Below are 24,533 nucleotides of genomic sequence, written 5' to 3' on the forward strand. Positions count from 1 at the left end.
GAGCTTATTTAACATTCAGCTGATATGTGAAGTAAGGTTATGGCTAGTTTGTATCTGAGCAATATAACATTCAACTAAAGTCTGTATCTGCCATCAACATTTCTGAGGTTATTTGGGGATTGACAAGTATCTATTTCAAATTTTAGTAATTATTTTTATTTATAGTAACAGACAGGAATTCTCAATTACCATAACAATAAGACATACTGATATGTATGCTGATTGAAAGGAAACAGAAGAAATACAACATAAATTTAAAAAGAAAATAAAAATGCAAAGAAACATACTATGAAAATGTATTTAATTTGTCAGTTTTCAGTTGATAGATTATCCTATTTAGGATTATGGCAATCCACAGCCTATCCTGGCAAGCACTGGACATAAAATATAAAAACAATGCTGGAAGCCATTTGGCTACAAGAGACTATTTGAAATGTTTATTTCATTTTTTAGTATACTATTACCATAGGAACTAAATCTTGCAGTAAACATTTTGCTGCTAATTGTAACATGCAACTTTATTTCAGCCAGTGCAACAAAATCATGCTCATCGTCTAAAGATGAGATTTTAGATAACAGATGATGTAAGAGACAGTTTTGGCACATTTGAAGATAATATTGCTATTGTTTGTTATTACATCTTATTACTGGGTGCTAGTCTGTGCAATATTCAATGTAATACAGTGTTGTCTCAGTCACGATAGACTACCATTGAATAATGAATCCTGATCTCTCTCTCTCTCTCTCTCTCTCTCTCTCTTTCTCATTCTTGTGATCTCTCTCACTCTCTCTCTCTCTCTCTTTTGATCTCTCTCTCTCCTTTGATCTCTCTCTCTCTTTCTTTTGATCTCTCTCTATCTGTCTATCTCTCTCTTTTGATCTCTCTCTCTCTCTCTTTTGATCTCTCTCTCTCTCTTTTGATCTCTCTCTCTCTCTCTCTTTTGATCTCTCTCTCTCTCTCTCTCTCTCTTACAACTCATTATCTTTTGGGATCAAATTATAGCAGCACTAGGCAGAAATCTGCACATGCTCAGTAGTTTCACTATCATGTTATAGATCCTTAAAAGACTGACAGAAAAATCATATCGTTGAAAAAATAGATTTTTTAGCAAACCCAGTTCACATTTTGATAAGGGGTGTGACTGCTGCATATATCCCAAAATGATATAAAATAATTTGAGATCCAGCAGATACTGAAGTAAATATTCCATTTTTTAACCAAATGGGCTTTCTGTCTGTGGTACATATGTCCTTATTCATTTGGAGATAATTCAGTGTCTTTCTGCTGCACTTATTCTATGATACTAGAATACAAAGCCCTCTGCGATACATCCTCTATGAGTAGGATTGCTGAGTACCCGAATTACCAGTGTTATTGACCTATAACAGCACAAAATGACAACAAAAAATCCTCTTCCAGCTTTTTGTACATTCCAGGCAATATTCCAGTTAGAGGAACACTGACAGTGGACCATCTTCCAGCATCAATGGCCAGTGTAGCCAGGGAATCCTACACACACCCAAGGCTACAATGCTGGTATTTGCAAAAAATCACATATTTATTTGCTTCTGCATTCCTGGTCTTATTCTATGATAACACAGATTGACAGTTACTCCAATTTTGACTGTTTAATCCTCTTCAAATGTCAAATCTAAAATCAAAATGCTAATTGTTTTTCTTCCCTTCAAAGAAGGAAAATGTCATTAATCACATTTTCTACGTTAACTCATCCACCCCATTTCTATTTAAAACCCATTCACCTCCTCACTCATGTATAACCACTGAAGACATGCAATGATCTTCCTTCTGAGACTGAAGATACAACATTTTCTTGGCAGACAGCTGCAAAGTACAGGAAGCATTATTCTGCAGGCCTGTAGTGACTATAGGATAGCAGAGTAGTAAACTGGCTAGCATTGCTACCCCACTATTATTGGCTCTTTAGTTTCATTCTCATATGGGAAGCCTTTTTTTGATGTCTGTATATCCTCAAATTTCCCTCCACATTCCATTGCCATGCTATATGTGAACTGATCTTCCTAATTATCCATAGGTGTACATGGAGTGAGTGCATGTCTGTCACATGCACTCGACTGACACCCCATATTGAACTTCATCTCTTTGCTTTGTGCTTAGTATGTGCCAGTATTGATTCTGGCTCTTAAAATGGATTAAGTGGGTTATCAAAGAATGAATGAATATGGGGACTGCTAACTGTTTAATATCATTCAGCGGAATAGGAATATCTTTTTATTAACATTTTTGATACAAAAACTTTAACATTGTATCTATTTGTCCTTTCCTAATAAACTATGACTCTGTAAGTGTGAAATTCAGTTCAAAACACTGATTTATACAACATATATGAAAGTGTCATTTGGGAGTGAAATGCAGAGAGATAGAATCACTTTTCTGAAGTAAATGGCTATGCTAAAAGTTTTTATTAAACTCGTTTCACTGGGCATGCTTAAGAGCCACCATTTACTTCCACTGAAATGTTACTCATAACTCTTGATTGCTTTTAATATTATGACATAAAACTGACAAAATGCTAATTACAGACCCCTCAGGAAAACTGCCCCTGTCATTAAGCAGTCCTGTCAAAATCGAGGATTTAGCTAAATGGCAGAAATGCACTTCATTATGGTATTGTACAATGACAATAACATATTTAAGAAATAATAATGTATATTCAATCACAAACTTAACCTAGTTTCAGAAATGTGTTCTTGTATTCACTTTAATGAAAGCTTGCTTATTAGTTTGCATTTTCTGACATTTTTTTCTTATTTAGTACAACTCAGCCACTCACTGAATGTAAGAGCTGTCATTTTATGATGTGGGGATATTGTCTTCTTGCAATACCTAGAGGTGATTACACTGTGATTCCCAAAATAACTATACTAAGGATATAAGGAAAAAATAAAAACTAATAACAGGTGCTAATGCCATGAGCCTTTGTTTCTGTTTATTGAATGTCTCTATACATCTTTCCTGTTTTTCATTATTTCCTTATTTGTTTCTCAGTATAGTTCCCATCTTCTTGCCATCCCTTTAATCTAATTTCTTTCATTTTCATGTTTAGTTTTTACTTCTGTTTTACAGAACCCAGAAGCCAGATTTGCATTTTCTGCCTCAACTTACATTTGCTATAACGTATATTTCAGTTTCTTCATATCACTTCCACAAAAACATGTATGCTTGATAAACATTTTTAGCTGTCACACTTCTGCATTATTACAAATGCAGAAGCATGCAATGCAAACTCGATAACTGCTTAACTTCTCTGCTTTGTCAGTTGTCTCACTTTGCTGCTAAACTGCAGAGTCAGTTTGACTGTGTAGCCTTCCCCTCTTTACTGCAGTGTTATATTGACATATCTCTATTGTGGTATTTTACACAGTTTTTAACTTTATTTGTAAAAGCTACTTTGGCAGTTAGAAAGGCTACCTTCTCATGAAGAAATATTTTTTTTTTACCTTTGTTAAACTGAATCATATAGAGTGCCTTACTGAGTCAGATCTAAAACATGAATATTTAATTAATTAATTAATTAATAACACTCAGAAAATCAGGACTTATGCAATTACAATATCTAAAAATCACAATAACACAAACACAAAATGTCACAGCTAAAAACATAAAAAATTAACACATTGCCAGGGTGCTGAGGAGCTGATATAGAGGAAGTGGGAGAAGATTGCCAATTGTTGGATCACCCACCACAGTGGTAAGAGCACCAGGGACCACAGGTTAGCTACATAGTGCAATTATGTGACTATACCTGCATAATATGATACCTTGCATGGGGAGTTGACATATAAGGAAGTTTCTCATGGCTTACAGGAAAGAGAGAGATGCATAAGTGTATAGGTGTATAGGTGTTTAATAGGCTAATGACCACAAGGGCCATTTTAAGCCTAGCCATGCATCCTAAATATCTGACAAGTTCTGATACCCTTGATAAGTCTAAGCATGGGCCTGGGAGATGAACCATTTACAGGTTGCCTGTGTCTATTAGACATAGGTGCTAAACCAGGGATGAATTTCCTGTTCCCCATCCAGTTGTCCAAGTTGCACTTGAATTGGGTTAGGGAAGAACTCTGCTTCACATGGATGGGGAGCCTGTTCCATAGATGAGGTAGTCTCTGGGATACATACCTGTCTCTCCAGCAGGTCCTAGTTATATCACAGGCAAGGTTTAAGTCTTTAAGTTTAAGTCTTTAGAATGGGCAATTCTGGTACTGTTTGTTTTCTGGCTATGCAGGAGGTCCATCAGAGTGGGGTCTGACAATGCCCTGTATGCCAGACATAAATCTCCCCTCAAAAGCCTGTAGTAGACAGAATACAGGGATAAAGCCTTGAGGCAGTCTGCATAGGGTATATTACTTATGCCCTGTATTCTTTTAGTAAAGAACCTCTGTGAATGTTCCAGTTGTTGGATATGCCTGTTTAGGTACATACCAAAGGGGGCATTGTACTCATTGATAGGTCTGATGAATGCCAAATACAGTGGAAGAATGACTTCCTTGGACTTAGATGCCATACCTTTGTTTATAAGTTATGCAACATAGAATGATTTCCTCACCACTGTTGACACGTGATGATCAAAGGCTAGATTACTATCTATGTGTGTCCCTAAGTCCCTGACTACTGGGTCAACTCTAAGGGGTGTGTTGTCAATATGGGATGGATGACTTTTCAAAGGATACTATTATGCATTTCTTGGCATTTAGTTTTAGTCCATGACTCTGACACCAGTTGGTTGTCTGTTTTAGCACCTCCTGGAGAACATTTGTGTCAGTGTGAGATTCAATGGCAACTCCTAATTTGCAATCATCTGCAAATTTAGTCATTCAGAGACCACTGACATTGGCCTTGACGTCTGAAAAGATGAAAAAATAAAGCTCAACTCTTACAAAAGATGACGGCACTCATCCTTGGCATAACTAAAAAAAACTTGGAAGAAAGCACAACCAGAAAGAGAAAGGCACAGAATGCTGATAGATTACTACTAAAGATTACCAAAAATAAATGCAAATACCACTGTTAAGTGAAAACAAATGGTTCCACTTTGGGTGAAGTACAAATCATGCACTGTTAATGAACTAGGCTTTGCAAATGAGTAACTATTTAATAAAAGAAACCATAGCCACTTTTGTCTCAGATATAAATCCACAAGACTTCCTCAGATACAGAGAAACCAGGAATTAAAACCTTCTAAAGATCACATGAGCAAATTACACTAAAAAAATAAAAGAAACATGCTCACTTTTAAACTTTTAAAACCATTTTAAACACTGCAAGATTGGTTAACATTTGTGCGCTAGTTTGTCAGTTATATATGCAATGCTTCACATATGGGGAGAGTCTGAATGGTGTAAGATAGTGTGTAAGTCTGTGTTTGAATGAATGAATGTAAGTGTGTGTGTGTGTGTGTGTGTGTGTGTGTGTGTGTGTGTGTGTGTGTGTGTGTGTGTGTGTAAATACATATGCATGTGCATACATATTTATACACGTAACGTACATGGACATATATAGGATTTATAGGTATAATTGTCATTCTTATGACTATCTGGCCTTTAAGAAACTCCGTTGCCATAACACTGTCTTCATAATATCTAGTGTCATATCAAAACTATTTAAAAAAAAATGAATGGCTTATACTAACTGTAAAAGTAAGCTTATTCGATCCCTTTGGAAAGCTTTGTATAAACTATGTATTATCTTTATTTATATCATTGATATTTACTTTTGAGATTAGCTTTCTGATTTGCTGTTAGCGCCCCCATCAATACATCTTTGAAAGAGACTTTCATGTACAAATAAATCAAACATTGCCCAATATATATGGAAGAGATTATCTTTAAGTAGCCAATAAAAAAAGAACATAAAGACAGTTACAAAATCAGTTCCAGGTATGTCAAATTTCCAGCCACAGTGATTACTTGAAAACATCAGAATGCGATATGGTAATACAGTAACCTCAGATACTGAAATCGCATTAGATTATATAGAAAAGGATCTATGCAAACTGGATCTGAACAAAGCACAGGAAGGAAACGTAATTAGTAATAATGGCCTGAGAATATTTTACCAAGAACATACAGTACCATTATATTTATTATTTACTAGGTCATATAAACATGTGAAGATTTCTCAGGATTGGAGACATGAGCTTATTAAACCTGTCTTTAAAGGAAAGAGAAGTAGGGCAAACCCAGAGTCATACAGATCCTTAAGTCTACTTTCACATTGTAAAAAATAATGGAGAAGGTAATACTGGATAAGTTATTGTCAGAATTTGAAAGGTTTGGACTTGAAACCATATATCAGCATGCATATGTTGAAATAGATCAATTACCACTTGTAACATGATGTTCCTTAAGAATATAATGACACCAATGAATGAAACATTGTGTTGTGATGTAATTTACATATATTTAACGTCAGCAATTGACAGGGTCATACACAAAACACTGATCAATAAATTAGAACAACTATGTACTCTTGATAAGATGGATAGCTGCATGGCTTACAGATTGAACATGGCAAGTATCATACAACAACTGGACAGGTTAAATTCATGGTTATAGTCAGTGTGTCCCACAGGCCTCTGTTGTAGGCCCATAAATCTATCTTTTTCATCTGAGGTGCTCTACAGTCTCTGTGGAAATTACTTGAAATTGGGTAGTTTTAAACTCCAGACAGGGAATGTCTGCAAAAGAACTTATCTAAATTGACCATTTGAGCACAGGAGAATAATATGCTGATAAATACATCACAAAAGAAGCATATGAGATTTGGGAGACATAAATAGAAAGGTGAATATGTAATACAGCACACAGTGACTGAAACTGTAGGTTCGTTTAACGACCTAAGTATACGGGTAGATCCAGCTTTGAGTTTTTCTAATCCTATCAACCAATTGGTTAATGATATTTATTGGTTATATAAAAAGATTTATAAAGTCTAGGAAATCAGAAATGATGAAGTCACTGTTTGTTAGTTACATGAAACCCAAACTGGAGTATGGAATAACAACATGAAAACCTTATAAGAAAACAAGCGTGAGTAAATTGGAAAGAGTACAGTGGAAATATACCAAGGGAATCCATTGATATGAAAATTATGAAAGACAGGTCTCATATAGATATTTAAGAGAACACGTTATTCAGGTATATAGGGTATTTAGAGACAACTATCTTTGGAATGTTTGGGATTATCAAAAAGTAATAGAGAATCATCAGACAACCTATGTAGATGATTCTATAGGAATGAGAAATGAACTAACTGGTTCTTTGAGAGAGCAGCTGACGTGTAGAATAGACTACCAAATTACATTAAAGCAAGCACTAGTTTAGGTATTTTTAAGAACAGCCTGGACACTTCTTATGGAAACAACTATTTTAGTATATTGGCAGCTAGAATGCCATTAAATTCTATGCTTAGAATGTTTGTATGCATGTATGCATGTATATTCAGTAAATGGGTCAGCTCAGTGAGGCACAAAGTGCGACAATTATCCTTTTTGAACCTAGAAGGTGTATGCTGAGGTGCTAGTTGTTTTTTTTGTTTGTTTTTTACACATTGTTACTGGTTTCTAATAAAGTTGCTTTTTGTGCCAAATGATGTTTTTCTAAATTTTTGAGTGTGACAATTATCCTCTCTGAAGTAACTGGACCTACTCTTTAGAGTTAGATTGGTCATTAGTTAAAATGGCAAAAATGTCAAAAGACTGAAATGGCAAAAAGGTTGAGATGGTTTTGTTCCTGCATTTGTAGCTGGAAAAAATAAAGGAGGCATGAAGAGAAAAGTCCTTCATCCGGCAAATTAGTGAAGAGATTTTCCCAGTAAAGTATAAGGCTGTTCTTCCATCTGGGTTGGTCTTTGTACCTATCTTTGTTTCACACTGATGGCTGTTCTAACTACAGCCATACCTCTCAACCTCTTAGAGCAAGAAATCTGGACAAAGCCATAAATAATGGGGGGGGGGGGGGCAAAGGCCGAAAAACATGGACAATTTTTAAATATCACTCTTACAAAACTAAGAAAGTTGATAGAATGACAAGTTTGCTTTAGCATGAATTTTCTGAAGATATGAAGTCTGAATATCAAAAGTCTGTCATTATTTATGGTCTTTAATCTTTAATGACTTGTCAATAATTTTCCAGAAAACCATACTTTTATGAAAAATGGGCCAACAATATGAGGCAAAAATCTGGACATTCTGCAAAAATCTGTACAGTTAAGAGGTATGATTTAACTTTTTCTTTTACACAATGCAGACAGTCACAATCTAAGAGTTAAAGGAAAGGTCAGAAATATGGGAGACAGCTGAGGCCCTTAGCTGTGGCTCTACTCTGTAAACATTTTCTTTAAAGAACTGACTTTTTCTGAAGCAATGCTTGTTGTCATTATTATATTCCTTCTGCTATTTAAGGAAACCTATTTTAAAACCCTAGAAATGGCAACAGCATTAGTACACAATATTTCAGGCATCTAAGATTTCATTTTCATTCCAGAATAGTTTCATTTGTTCTTTCCCTGATGGGATGTTTAATCCAATTCATAGTTGTTGGGGGATGTACAGAAGATATTTCAGCAAAAAGTGGACACAAGGCAGAGAAATAAGTCTTGAACATCTCACAATACATACACATGCATATACACTCACATACACAAACATGAATATGTAAACACATAAGCACACGCATGCACACACATGCATATGCAACTGCACATACATGTGTGTGCGGGCACACATATGCACACTCACACACAGGCACACATACATAAATGCACATATACACACACATACACGCAATAAGCACATCCACATAGAGTCTCACACACACACACACACACACACACACACACACACACACACACACACACACACACACACACACAATAACATACAGCATATACAACACTCAGTCTAAAGGCACTTGACAAGACCACCCAGTAGATACCTGTGTGGACACAGGAAGAAGCAGACAGCCACATACTTCACCTCAGCCAAGAAATGAACTGGAAAACCGAACACTATGGGGTGTCAATGGGAAGCACTGCATCGCCGCTTTTGAAATCATGAAAGCATATGAAGTTTTTGGTTAAGGAAAATTTCTGTAGCTTACATCTAAAAATAAATCAGCTGACCTGACCAGTTATTGTGCTGTCTTGACAGAAATTAATAACTATCTTTATTAGCCTAGTAATCACCTATGTGTATATATATTTAAATTAGATTTTATAGAGATAGATATAATGGTAAGTTGCTGTGCTTGCAGGAATAAAAACATTCTATGGAGCCAGATTTTCAGTTTAGGTTCATGTTTATTTACAAGACATATTTCTATAGTAGATAATGTATTGACAAAACTGGAAGCAGCAAAGCAAGCCAACAATTCCATTGTTAATGTCCAAAGTTACTTTACATATTTGGTAGATATGGGTATAGATATACATGTATGCAACCACGACAAAATCCAGCATTCAGAATTGAATCACTGAAGCATAATGTTTATTGTAGCTAAAATGGCATAGCTATAGACCCGTTTCACTTAACACTTCCTCAGCAGATATATTACATGGACTGCTACATATCATATGATACATGAGCATGATGGAGTACATAATACAGGGAAAAAAAATGCTCAGCAGATATATTACATAGACTGCTATGGATCACATGATACACGAGCATGATGGAGTACATAATACAAGAAAAAATATATAGTTCAAAAACTTCTGACTGTTTTCAACTGAAGTAACTTTCTAAACTTATATCCTGCCTTAACCCCTAATGGACTCCCCCTACTGTGACCACCAAGGCAGACACAAAGTCACACATACACACCTCTCTCATGCCTCTTAACTGTCCCTGATTTTGCACAATGTCCCTGATTTTGCACAATGTCCCTGATTTTGCACAATGTCCCTGATTTTGTTGCATAGTTTTGTTCTGTCCTTTTTAGAATGTTTAATTGTGCTGGTAAACCACTGAGAACTGTAGAGAGGTTGATAATGCAAGGCATGAGAGTTTTGTGCTTTTTATTGTTTAGCGAATATGTGGTTGTGAACTGACTGTCACAGAGGAATGAAGCTGTGGCATGTGCTGTATCCCACCCTCTCTCTCTCCATCTTTTTCACTCTCAGTCTCTTGCTCGTGTGTAAGCATGTGCACAGAGACACACATGGGCACACACACACACACACACACACACACACACACACACACACACACACACACACACACACACACATGATGCCAGAGAGAAGAAATAAGGTAAGTGTATGTAATACATACTGATCAATCCACTCAGATGTCAGCACTTTTGTGCTAGACAGACCTGCAGTATGCAGACTGAAATTGTGAGCCTCAGGGTAGCTAGAACAATGCTGAACACCATTTGAGTAGGTGACTAGTGACCATTTCAAAAGGTGATAGGATTGCTACTAATGCCTAGTACCACAGATTGCCCCCATATTTTGATATGTGCTAAAGTGGGCATTAGTGGAACAGCATACATGACATGGACAAGGGGCACTGATTAGAATTCAAGATGTTCTGTCATCTGGATTGCATTATTCCCCAATGTTTGTTGCAAGGACATTAGGAATGCCCATGATCCCTATATATGGAAATAGGTGACCTATGGTGGGCATTCATACCAGGACATATGCAATAGAGGTGTCTTGTATGTATGCATGTGTGTCAGAAAACAGTGATAATAATGTATAAAATTTCACAGAGAACCACACACATATAATACAATGAACCTAATCCATGCACCAAAATTTTCTTCACTAATCATGATGCATATCCCTTTCTGCACTAAACAATGACATCTACCTGAGGTCTCCAGCAATTTGCTGAAGACGATACAGCCAGGCCCATAGCCAAACATAAGCAATAATATAATATGTGTTCACCATTTAGAATGGGATATTTCAGGTACTTGGATGTCTCTGGGGTGTGATCCAATACTCAACAGAAAAAGCAACATGAATGTCCCTGGCCTGTACCATGCAGCATAATATATGGCTGTCATACAGGCTGGCAGAAAGACAGCAGAATGCACTGTGTAAGGCTGCTTATGGTGACCAAATGAATGAAGAAGAGGAAGGAAGGAAGAAGAAGATTCACCATCAGCACCAACATTATGCATCACAGAACGGGTACAGTGCATCCATTCTGTGGCAACTAGAAAGCTTCTTGTGGACCTATGCACAGCATATCATGACATGTTTTTGCAGTGTTTGGTATAATTCTGTCCCCATGACTTGCCTGAAACCATTGAACAATCCAGAAAATGATGTGCAAACCTGAACATTATAGGTGTCTACATATTAAGTTATACAAACTATATATGAGATGGCATTCTTTTAAGCATGTGTTACATACTAAGAGTCATCTGTACTGAACAAAAAGCTACATTGTTGCCTAGGACCATACAATCAATGCATGCCACAGCAACTGCCATCAAGTCCACAACAAGGTGAGAGTTCATGCAACTGCCATAGCTACAAATATTCTTTGTGAGATCACTGAGGTATGGCCATGCATAATAACAGTTCTCCAAAAAGGTTCCACATGCATATGAAAGCTAGTGGAACTGATGTAAGGCTGATGACAGTAAAAACAACTTCAGTTTGTGCAGCCATGAATGAATTAAAATGAAAAGAATGTTTTCTTGCTATTGGATTACTACAAATATTTTTCAAAAGATTCTGATTTGTTATATTATCTAAGCTCCAAAATCATATGAAAGGTATTAACTGAAATATAAAGGGGGCATTTAGTTATATTCTCCAGTAATTGGCCCCAATTTTATGTCATCCTGCAGTAATTTGTTATAAATGCCTCCTTATGACAGAGACTACTTTAACGATTTATAAAGTACTTCTGTGACATTTATATATACTTTTTTGTAATATTTGTTCTAAATCTAATAAGGTGTATGCTTTATTTCTGAAAATCCTCATTTTAGTACAGTCAGGTTTGTTGAATCTCATACTGAAGTCTGATGATATGCCATGTGATAATTATATATACAGGTATGGAAGTGGCAACTCATTAAATGTGTGCAAGATGGTAACCTATTGCATGACTGTTAATTTTTTAACAGTATTCTGCATTTTATAATGTATATGTTTTGGTTAAATTGTTCTAGAGGAGCATTTAAAACTTTTAGAACATTGATGGCACTGGTCTGTTGTAGTTTTTTTTTTTTTTTAATCTTAGCTTTTATAATTTTAAATATGTGATACTGTTTGATTCAGTTAACTTAATCTAAGTAATTGCTTAATTAAGCTATTGCACAGAATGTTTCGCTAAGGTATCAGTACAGATTTATTTCTGACTGTGTGACTTAAAAGAGAACTTTTGGAATGCTTCCTGATTCTGCATTCTGCAAACAGTCAAGCATCACTAAATACTTATATCCAAAACAATTCAAATCTAAACTCTAAATGGTTTTTGAACAGTAAAAAAAAAAAAGAAAAAGATTTATTGCTATGCCCTTCATGTTACAAACAACATGAAGTTTCTGAGAAAGACATTTTTTACTTGATTAGTGGTTTCCAGACAGATTTGTTTCAGAAAAGTTTCAGTTCATTAATCTGCGTATTAATATAGAATGAAATTTATGACCATTTTATGAACTGCACAAGGGAGCTTGTGAAGTAAGTAACATCAAAGTGGCTGCATGTGTTTCAGAGGCATGGTGTTTCCTGAACCATGAAGCTAAACCTGTCCTTAACATTTTTTGCAAACCTTTCTGCAGATGAGAACCTAGAAGCATGCCAACAATGCTGAGTATGGTTAGTTCTGTTGAACAGAGGAATGGAGTCCTGTCTAAGACCTAGACGACCTAGTTTCATGGATCAGTTCAAGATATGAAATTCTCAGCTTGGTGGGGGGGGGTGAAGAGTAGAGCCTGTTTACCTCTTTTGGGTGAGAGGTTAAGGCGGATATCATTAAGCATATCTCCAAGAGATGAATCTCCAGTGGAGATTACATATCCTACAGGAGCTGTCTGCTCAAGAACAAGGGGTGGGCTTCCTAAAGGGCTATGTCACTCAGAGAATCAAGTGACAACATCATGCACTGAGTGCTTACACTATATGAAAATGTGATGTTAAGGCCACATGTGTAATACCCTTGACAGATGGCAGCTGGACAGCCATGCCACAATCATCTTTTCTCCTAAAAGGATAACTAGAGCTGAGATTGCAGTATCCAACTAGATGACTGGCATTCACAGGCAACCCATTAAAACAAACAAACAAAAAAATTACAGCATACAGTGTGGCAGTCTGGATCTTGCATCATAAAAGAGCACAGAAAATGGCCTAAGAGGATTGTTCTAAGGGCAAGGAAGGGAAGTGCTTCTGCAGGAACCATCATGCCTCAGACTTATATCTCGTCTTTACTCTGTCTGTTATGCAAAGTGGCTAATATTATTTAAACAGTAAAGCATTAATGCTGCCCATCAACCGCACACTACTATTTTTTTTTAATCTGCATACATATTATTTAAAACAGAATAAATTCATCCAAGCATCATGAGATGATAAGTTAGATATAAGGGATGCGCACTGAAATTCCACTGATTATAGTAATGATGGTTCCTAGCTGTGAAGAAAGCATCTTTTCAAAAGGTCTTTTTCATTTTTGTGTGTGTGTGGGATGTGCTCCCAGTCCTCCCCCTTGATGGGACTTTCCTTCATATCAGTATGTCTAAATAAATTAACACCATGGTTGCTGCAAACTGTTAGTGAGAAAAAGCAACTTTAAAACTGTCAGGTTTCATAATTATGAAGCAGGTGCAGTGCAATGTATCATCAAGCATCACATGGGTGTATATCAAACATTATATCTAACAACCTGAAGCAGGTGCAGTGCAATGTATCATCAAGCATCATATGGGTGTATAACAAACATTATATCTAACAACCTGAAGCAGGTGCAGTGCAATGTATCATCAAGCATCATATGGGTGTATAACAAACATTATATCTAACAACCTGAAGCAGGTGCAGTGCAATGTATCATCAAGCATCATATGGGTGTATAACAAACATTATATCTAACAACCTACAAAAGGTTTGAGGTTCAAAATACTTTAGGTACAAGTCGATGATGAAAGCAATAGCCACACAGTTTTAGAAACTTAAAAACAAAAGTCTGGATTCAGAGAACTTTGATGCATTATAGTAAGTGAAATTACATGACATGGGCCACATGCAGGGTGTGTGCAATTCAGAAAGACAAGCTGCACAGCATATCCATGCAGAGCAGGATGGTCTGACATAGTTTGTGCTAATGGATGTATAATGACATGGTAATGAGCAACATTATTAAAATAAGCATCTATGTGCATATTAATCAGTCAAAATAAGATGGCAGAGTGGTTCAGAAATGTATGTGTCATGCAACAGACCTGCACTCAATACATATTTGAACCCAGCCAAACACTTGCTTTCAGAGTGAGTGAATCATTAAACGATATTAAGGGTTGCTGCAGCTTTAGTAAATGTGTATCTGCAACAGGCTCTTATTGCCTCTGCCATATCTGATGGTGCATAATATAACCCCCAGAGATGCAGGGTCATCCTACCATGCTAAACATTTCTTTGACTCCATAGCACAAACATTGTCAACTTGTGTTGTGTTGATACATATACCATTAAAGAAACTGCGGGCATGTACTGACCACTTCTTTAGCCTCAAGGGAGTCATGGAGTACACATAGTGACCTACTGTGGACACAGTGGGGTTATCTCGGCATCTGCCTCCATGATAGTCATCAGTTTCTCAAAAGACAACACCATACATGATTTTTATGATATAGACCATTTCCCTGAGGGGAAATAAACTCTGCACACAATAAAGTAAAGGCTCAACCTGGTGAACTGGGAAGAAAGTACATGAACAGTAAATGGTATTACACCATCAACTGCCAGGTGGTCTGAAATGAACAGGGCACTCCCTACAATGTGCCTGTTCTGGCTGCCCAGGTAGTTATCACAACTACCACATATGGCACTCCTGTGATCTATCCCAATGGTCTGTGAGGGGTGACTTACCACAGGAGTACCTTGTTGGTGATGCCAGATATGGCCTGGAGCCCTGACTCATGACATTCATAAGAAGCTCACAAAATCAAATAGAATATGGGTAAAGCCATACACAATCACAAGCCAGAAACATTACTAAGCATGTGTTTTGTCTACTGAATACATACTTTCACTGTCTGGATTCATTTGGTGGTGCCCTGCAGTATGACCCTCACACATGTGTAAACATATTGTCCATGTGTACAATGTTACACAATATTATACTTAGGAAACAGTTACAGTAGGTGTGCACTTGAAAGGTGTGTACAATGTTACACAATATTATACTTAGGAAATCGTTACAGTAGGTGTGCACTTGCAAGGACTGCAGATTCCAACACAACAGGCAGCAGAGGCTGAGTCAAAAGAGGAGTCAGAGGAGGAGGCTGCAGCAGGGGATGGTCATGCCAGATGGAGGTGGGAACAGTATGCCATGGCACTAGCAATCAGGAAGCACCTTGCACATGGATTTAGAGCACAGTATACATGAATAAAGCAGATACACTGCAGTAAAAATGATGAATGCAAAACTAACACCAGTGGCTGTGCTTACCCATGCTTAGGCTTGCTACACATTGCATCAGACACACACAGCCTAAGGAAAAATGTACAAAGTGAAGGGCACAATTATCATCATTTGCACAGGTGGAGAAGGGAGTATAGGAGTGCATTTTTTCACAGGGGAGTGTGTGAGTGTGACTGCTAAGATGTATGAAAGTAAAACATGCTTTTCTGTAAAATGTTAGTACTAGATTGGGGGGCCTTTAATGTTCAAAGGTGTAATACAGCCTTTAATGTTCAAAGGGCTGGTGTCAGTGGGGATATGTGATTTAGTGGTGGCTGTGGTGGTTTGAGTGTGTGTCTGCAGGGTCACAACCTCATCAGTAGTTGCAGCACTGTGACTTGTTGTACTTGACAGGTCAAAGGCATGCATGGCAGGAGGTTCAGCATCCCATGCACACCTCAAACTATGAGACCTGGGTCTAACAGGGTTTGTACTGGATGGACCATGACCCTGGCTAGATCATGGAGTGCTGCACGACCTTGAGAAATGTCTGCTATGAGATATGCCACTATGATGATGGCCACGGGGATGACCTCTCCACGGAGTAGACACCTTCACAATAGATATCGTTATGGAAGGGTTAGCATTACAGGAGCAAGAGCAGGATCTCAATTATCCATGACCTCATTGGCTAACATCTCTGGATGCAGAAGATAACCAATACCATGGACATTGCCTTGATCTTGGCAGGCAAGCTAGAGAAGCCACCGCACTCTCCACTGCATGATTGAATCTGTCCAAAGAATCACACATACAGGGCATGCACTCCTGTAGTTCATCACCATACAGCATCCTCACTATCACTGCTATGGCTTTGGTGGTACTAACCTGTGTCTCCTCAGTGGTCCTAGACATATTACAGTGGCTGTCACACCAACCTCAGGGGGAGTGCAGTAACCATGTCTCCAGTAAGCAATATGCCTATGAGTCCTAAGGCAGATTCTGCCATCTGTCTACTTTGGGCTAGCACACTTCCTTGATCGATAGTGTCACCATTAACCTCTCCTCTTTATGATGTGTGGGCTGCCTGGGCATCCACAGGCATACAGGTTGTGTCTGTGGTCTGTGCTGGAGATGCAGTGGTCACATTCCTTGTGACAAACACACTGCACACCCTGAGGGTGTCTGCTTATGCCTGCCATCCTTCCAGTTACTGCAGATCCTCCAGCATTGGGTAGGGCCACCACCACAGTGCTATTGTCCAATAAAGACACATAAAAGCAAAAAATATTCAGTGTAAGTATGACTCATCATGAGAAATATAGATGTAGCTGAGAGTTTTACAGCTATAAGCACTATAAGCATAATAAAAAGTAGTATGTGATCTGTATACCTTGTGCAGATTGCTGTGGATGTTGAACCCTTGAAGTATTTGTTCACCAAATTCAGACAACTTTAATTAAATTTTATAGTGCTTAAGGGGTACAAAAGACTTGCAAGTACTGATACACATAGTAGGCATCTGTACAGGATTGTAAGGAATTACTGCCCTGCCTTAACATCCATGACTGCACTGTGGGACTTTGTAGAGGTTCCATTTCATTTAACAGAGGCTAGGAACTCTTCAATCTCCATGAGAGGTGGTACAGTGGATGACTCTCCCATCTGTTGCCCTACATCCCCTTGCCAGGATTGTGTTCTTTTGTTGGGCAACATGTACCATATTATAGTCCCAATATGGCATCATTTTATAACCATGACCCTGCCCACCAACCTCATTAACATTCAAATAAAAACATTGTTACCACTGCTAAAATTGCCGAGGGAAAAGAAGAAAACTGTGAGTAGAGCCTTCAACAAACCACCATGGCTCTGCTGTTAAAACAAACACTTTAATCAACATTTTAAAAGCACAGAATGACAAGAATTGTTAAAATAAAACAAAAAGCAAGAACAAATCAAATTTCGATAAGCGCTTTCGGCTAAAATATCCTTTTTCAGATCATAACTACATTTTCTGCTTAGAACTATTTAAAGAGCAAACAACCAATCCCAAGTCCAAGATAGAACTGCATCCTCTTAAACAACCAATGATGTTAACCGCCACTCATAAAGAACCTTGAATATAAAACAACCTACCACAAACATAAGTTAGGCTCATGGCCACATATTCTGACAATAGAGTAACATCCAATCAGGGCCATCATGTAAATCAATCCCTCTGATGTAGGCTAATCACCAGCCTTTTCATTCAACAAAGTTGAAATTATATTGTACAGTCCAAAAACCAAAACATACTCATTATTACCCTTTCGACATATAGTATTTAGTGTTGTTTTTGAGCCTTCAAAACAATGCATACAACCTATCACAAACTCAAGATGGGCTCATAATCATAGCTTCGGTGAGTATGATGACAACCAATCAAGGGTACCATGCAAATCTAGCCTTTTGATATAGACCAATCAACATCCCTCTCGTTTGTCAGGGCTAGAATTATACAGGTCCGAAAAACAATACATTCTCATGGTAGCAATCGATCACTTATGCCCCTTCACCAAGAAACATTAAAACTTTCTAAATCTTGACATCAAAGTAAAAGGTGAAACTCAGAACAATGCCCACAACCTATCACAAGCTCAAAATGGGCTCAAAACCGTAGTTTCCATCAATATGGCAAAATCCAAACAAAGCTACCATGCAGACCAAGTATTTTGGTATAGGTCAATCAACAGCCCTTTTGTGTGGCAAGGCTGGAATTATACAAATCCAAAAATCAATGCATACTCATACACAAAACATTAAAAAGTATGTCTCAGGCCAAAGGGAAGAAAACCAGGCAGTAAACAAATTGGGCGCATAGTTGAAATCGACAGATTTGAGACTCTAGATCTGTCGATGTCAACTATATGCCCGATTTGTTTACTGTCTGGTTTTCCTCCCTTTGGCCTGGAACACAATTTTTTATTATTCTATGGGAACGTGATACAAGTAATAAGTGGAATAAAGACATCCATTAACATGCAAATGTTTTGTGTCCTGGTTCAGCATGATATGTCCCCTGTGAGATCTTAGAACTGTGGATATTAGCTGTGCAATTACTGTGCACATTGTTTTGCATGATGCTTTTCATCTTGGTGTAAAGGCTTAAGAACAATTTAAATAATTATTGGAAAAGGGGTATAAGAGATCGACTACTACCATGATTATGCATTGATTTTTAGATTTGTATAATTCATCATGACTGCACTGCTACAAATATTTGGCTACTGAAATCACGACATCCCCAGCCTCCATGGGACCTGATAACATCCCAGGCTGTATCCTACATGAACTCAGATATGAACTTGCAACACCATTAGGCACCCTATTTAACCAAAGCCTGAATACTGGCTTTCTCCCAGCCAAGTACAACATTTCAGATCAATCACATATCATTAATGAACATTAAAATCATTTAAATAAGTCCCTAGCTTTCAGGATAGGTTTTAAAGAAACCTTCCCATTTAATCCATGTGTCTTATCAGATTGCAATCTAATTATCCAGTGTAGCTCCCGGTCAGTCCTTTCAACCTCTTATCACAAGAAATCTGGACAATGTCTGACATAATGGGGGAGAAAGGCCCAAAAATAGGGACAGAGTTTAAATATTACTGTTATAAACTTAGAAAGTTGTTAGAATAATAGGATTTATGTTACCATGCATTTGTCTGAAGGATATGAAGTCTGAAACTCAAATGTATGCCATTATTTAGTGGCTTCAGTTCACAGATCATACCAGTGATTTGGCAGAAAACCACAAGTTTTAAGAGGAATAGACCAAAAATATGAGGCAAAAATCTGGACTTTCTGCGGAAATCTGGACAGTTGAGAGCTATGCTTCAGGCTCTCTGCAAAAGTCTTATACTCCCCCATCCCAATGCCTCTATTTATCTTCTCAATCACTATAAAACTAAAAAAGTGGGCATTATCAAAATCTAAAGCATGCTTAGCAAGTGCGCTCCTGATACCTCTAGTACATATACAATAAATAGCTCTCTGACTTATTCCATCAAGGAGAAATTCATTCTTCCAACATAAAAACTTTCACAGGCTTGTCAACTCACCAGATAAGTGACATCTGTAGTTTTACAGTCAGTCTGCACATTAAACTTGAAAGTCTTCCCTGTCCGTGGGTAAATAAAAATGGTGGACTTATCAATATAGGCACAAAAGTTGCATTCATAGCAACACTGCGTACCTGACATTCCCTTAACCTGAGAATTCACCATTCTTATAGCAAAGCTGCCTTTTCAGAGTCTTCCACTGACTTGGACTATCCACTACCAATTCACCGACACATTCATCCATATGTAAAATAGGGCAATTGGCTCTGAGTATATCACAGATTGTGCTAACATCACTAGTATAGTCCAACTGAACAGGAATGCTACATGATGTATTAGATCCCTTGAAATAATCAGGATCTGCATTAACATTATCTGAGCTTCTGCTGGGGGAATGGTATGGCTGTGCCCTGTCTTTCCTTGAAGCAGTTACTTCACAACACGTATCATCTACCTCCTTAAAACTGAAGCCCCTGTCTAAAAAAATCACTCTTTAAAACTTGTGGATTCTGTTGAAACCCTACCTCCGAGCTGCTCAACCTGGAAATATGCATACCCTGTTCTTTCAGGATATTCTTAAAATGTGTCTGGGGTGCATACTATTCCCCAGGATTCAAGAAACTTGGCGCAAGGATGGTTTTAGCCTTGCGCCGAGCATCCTCACTACAGATGGTGCAGCAGTGCCATATGAATATGTATGAGGGCGCACCGCCGCACCATCGACATGTACAGGAAATGTATGCGAATACAGGGGGCATGTACAAATGCTCTATGGAGGTGTAAACATGCCCCAACAGTTGCACAACCTACTATGCTTACTAGTAGAGCCCGCCTCTAATAGTAAGTCAGTAATTCAGTGTCCGTGGATACCGAAATGTATGCTAAGCATACAAAAGTGTCCACAAACAGTGAAATAAAATCGAAGTAGTAAACACGCAAGCACGTAGTGGAATGTTGAGCCCCATCCCTAGAACTTTCACAATTAGAGTCCCGGTGTCCCAATTATACATTTGAATTGCTGCAATATCGAAGATGTAAGCAAAGCACAGTGTGTTTGTGCATCGCTGCCCTCCGCCGCGAGTAGCTTACACATCAAAATCATTCAAATAGAGAAAAACATGCGGAATCAACGTAAACATCAATAGTGTAGTGTTTAGAGCATCCGCCTAACAAACAGGCATTCACGGTTTGAGTCCAACAATAGCACCTATCATTTTCCATGTGGAATGAATGTTGTTTTGCTATAAAACCGACATGAGTATCGCATGAGATATTTAACTAAATGTCATTGCTGCAATATCGAAGGTGTGAGCAAAGCGCAGCATGTTTGCGCATTGCTTACCTTCTCCGAGAGTAGCTTACACATCAAAATCATTCAAATAGAGAAAAACATGCGGAATGAACGTAAACATCAATAGTGTAGTGTTTAGAGCATCTGCCTAACAAACAGGCATTCACGGTTTGAGTCCAACAATAGCACCTATCATTTTCCATGTGGAATGAATGTCGTTTTGCTGTAAAACTGACATAAGAGTATCGCATGAGATATTTAACTAAATGTCATTCAATCAAAGTGGCACTGTCATAATGAATAAGGCACTAGTAAGCAGGTGTAAGCACAAATAAGCAGCAGTAAACATATATAAGTACCAGTAAGCAAGTCTAAGTGTGCTTACGTGGGTCTAAGCAGTGCCCAGCATAGGAAATGTATATAAGTATGTACAGATATATAATATATATATATATATATATATATATATATATATATATATATATATATATATATGAAAGAATGAACAACGTAACAATAAAGAATACAAAAGGAATGAGAAGGGAATCAACAGCAACCCCAGTATTATATAGCGCTGTCAGCGTATGACATATCAAGCTAGGCAGGAGTGAGCAAAGCACTGCTACTCACACCACAGGCAGGATATTACCAGTGGGAGTAACATTGCTGATCTGCTAAGTCTACTTTACAATCAGCGGGTAGTCCCTGGTGTGACTACCCAAAAATTGATAGAATGTTTGGCCATCCGACCATTACACAAGCAAGGGCAGGTATGTTCAAGGACTAAATGGTAGAAGAGCCTGAGAATACATGGGTTGGGACAACATACGTGTAGGGCCCGGGAGATGGCAATGTGTGGAGGTGTGTCATGGCTGTGATAGCAACTGGACAATGAATGGTATGCGTGTATGCTGAATTCGGATGGGTTGGAGGAACTATGGGTATGAAATTATGGATCCAGGCGTGCCAGAGTTGGATGGGCTAGTTCTAATTGGACCGCCTCGTGGAGGTCAGCAAATTCGTTATAAGTATATATGCATACACACATGCAGACATGTATATGTAGAAGTACATTTTCTGTAACACATTCATTCCATTTGCAGAAATAAATAACATGAATGTGCCCTTACAAACTTTGACAGTAGATAGAATAATAGGTTGTGCATAAGAGGGAAGGGACGGAATTGCTAAAACGCAGACGTGTGTACAATGTCCGAAGTCAGTGCTGTGCTGAAAAAATCAAATGTGAGAACTTTCTCAAACATGGAATCATTCCTGTGATCTACCTGCTACGGCAACGCCAATTAGTAAACAGGTTTATTTGTAAAAGAAATAAGCCAAACACGTACATAATTAGGCTCTCATGTGTAACATGTGTGTTACCACATAGTCATACTTATTAATTTATTGTAGTGTCGTGTTAACGGGAGTAAGAATGTAATGAAGTATAGAGTGTAATCTTGACATAAAGACATGCGTGTCCCATGTGGGACAACCCAAAAATTGTGAATAGTGTCCTTTTGGTCGCTCATGTCACCAATGTTTGTGGACTAAAAGTTTGGGAGTTCTGAGGATACGTGGAGTGAGTTAAGCGATGGGATGGGTCTACAGGAGTAGGGAGTGGTCAATGTGTAGTGGTGTGGATACACCACAAATCCAACTGGAGAATGGATGACTGCAGTGTTAGGGAGGCATTGGGGTGGGTGTTTAGGGAACCTGGAGTCATGGATATATGGGTATATATGCAAATGAAGCAGCACAGCAATATTGTATTGGTTAGAGCAACCGCCTAACGAACAGATATTTCCGTTCCGAATCCCACTGCATCACATACCATTTACCATCGGTAATCTGTACATGAACATATTTCGACATCTGTCTGCAGTATAACCTGCAAAATAGCAATTAAAAGTGAACTGGAGCGAAATGTCTGTCATAATGAATAAAGCACTAGTAAGCAGGTTTAATCATATATAAACACCAGTAAGCGTGTGTAAGTGCATTTGTGCAGGGTATGCATTGCTTTACAGACACACACACAGATATATATATATATATATATATATATATATATATATATATATATATATATATATATATATATATAATATATGTGTGTGTGTATATATATATATATATATATATATATATATATATATATATATATATATATATAAAACTATATCTAATCTAAATCTAATCTTGGAACACAGACAGAATAAATATATACATGTATGCATACATATACAGATATATCTGTATATAGTAATGTATATATATATATATATATATATATATATATATATATGTGTGTGACTGTAAATATGCACATGCATATAGCTAGGATATAATACAACAGTTACGAATTACAAATGTTCACAGGCCGTGCATATGGGAGTGAAGGGTCCAATAAATAAACGTGTAACACGTAGCATCAACTCCCACCCCCCAGCTAGGCCAGTGAGACATACAGACACACAATAAAAGTAAACACACCACTGCTTCCCAGACCACCGGCAGGATACTACCAGTGGGAGAGACCTGCCAGGTCTAATCTTGAAACAAAGACATCAATGTCCCTTGTGGGACACCCCAAAAATTAATGATCATCGGAGTCAGTCCCTGTAATGAATCATCAAACCAGGCTGTAGACGTACACAAACCAGTAGGTTGTGCAAGCCTAATAACCCATGGGTCAACACAATGTAAGACATGTGTCCCGACACGCGGAGAGAGGGCAGTGTGTAGTGGTGTGTTTATACCCCACCTGCGCCCACAATAAGGATGAGTGCTGTACAGCCCAAAACATGCATCTGGTGACTCCAGCTGATGTGCTTTGTCTCGCAGGGGCATGTTGGCCAGTGGTCCTCCTATGTGCAGTGTTGGGCACATGCCTGTGTGGGACATCACCAGTCAGTTGACTGGGACCATGATGTGCAGGCACATCTTCCATAGTAATAAACAACAAGCTGGATTCACCAAACACGATTTATTCTGTAAAAAGCTTTACACTCTGACGTCTCGGCCTTAGCCTTCCAGGAGTATAATGAAAAATGAAGCAGGCTTATCTTATATACAAATCTAGGCACATTAATCAGATCAATAAAACAATTATCTTATTAAAAAGTATTAATTAACTAGCCAAAGTTTTCCAATTAAAATCTTCATTAAGCCCATTAGGACACAAAGTTTTGAACTTTAAAATGTAAACAGTCTCCTTATATAATAACATCTGTTTGATCCTTAATAAATCAACATCATTACTCAATATTTGTTCCAAAATTGATGCTTTTAACATTTTTTCATCACTATTATGCATTTCAAAAAAATGTCGTGCAACAGGACTTTCATTCTTGATGTTAATTATGTCCCTAATGTGTTCTAACAATCTAACCTTAAAGGGTTTTTTGGTTTGACCTATATAAAATTTTTGACAGGGACATTTTAATGCATAAATAACTCCTTCTGTTTTGCAACTAAAGCATTTGTTAGCTTTAAAAGGGA

The sequence above is a fragment of the Protopterus annectens genome, chromosome 10.part0 (genome assembly GCF_019279795.1).
Source record: "Protopterus annectens isolate FY-2018-M chromosome 10.part0, PAN1.0, whole genome shotgun sequence".
NCBI classification, from domain to species: Eukaryota; Metazoa; Chordata; order Ceratodontiformes; family Protopteridae; genus Protopterus; species Protopterus annectens.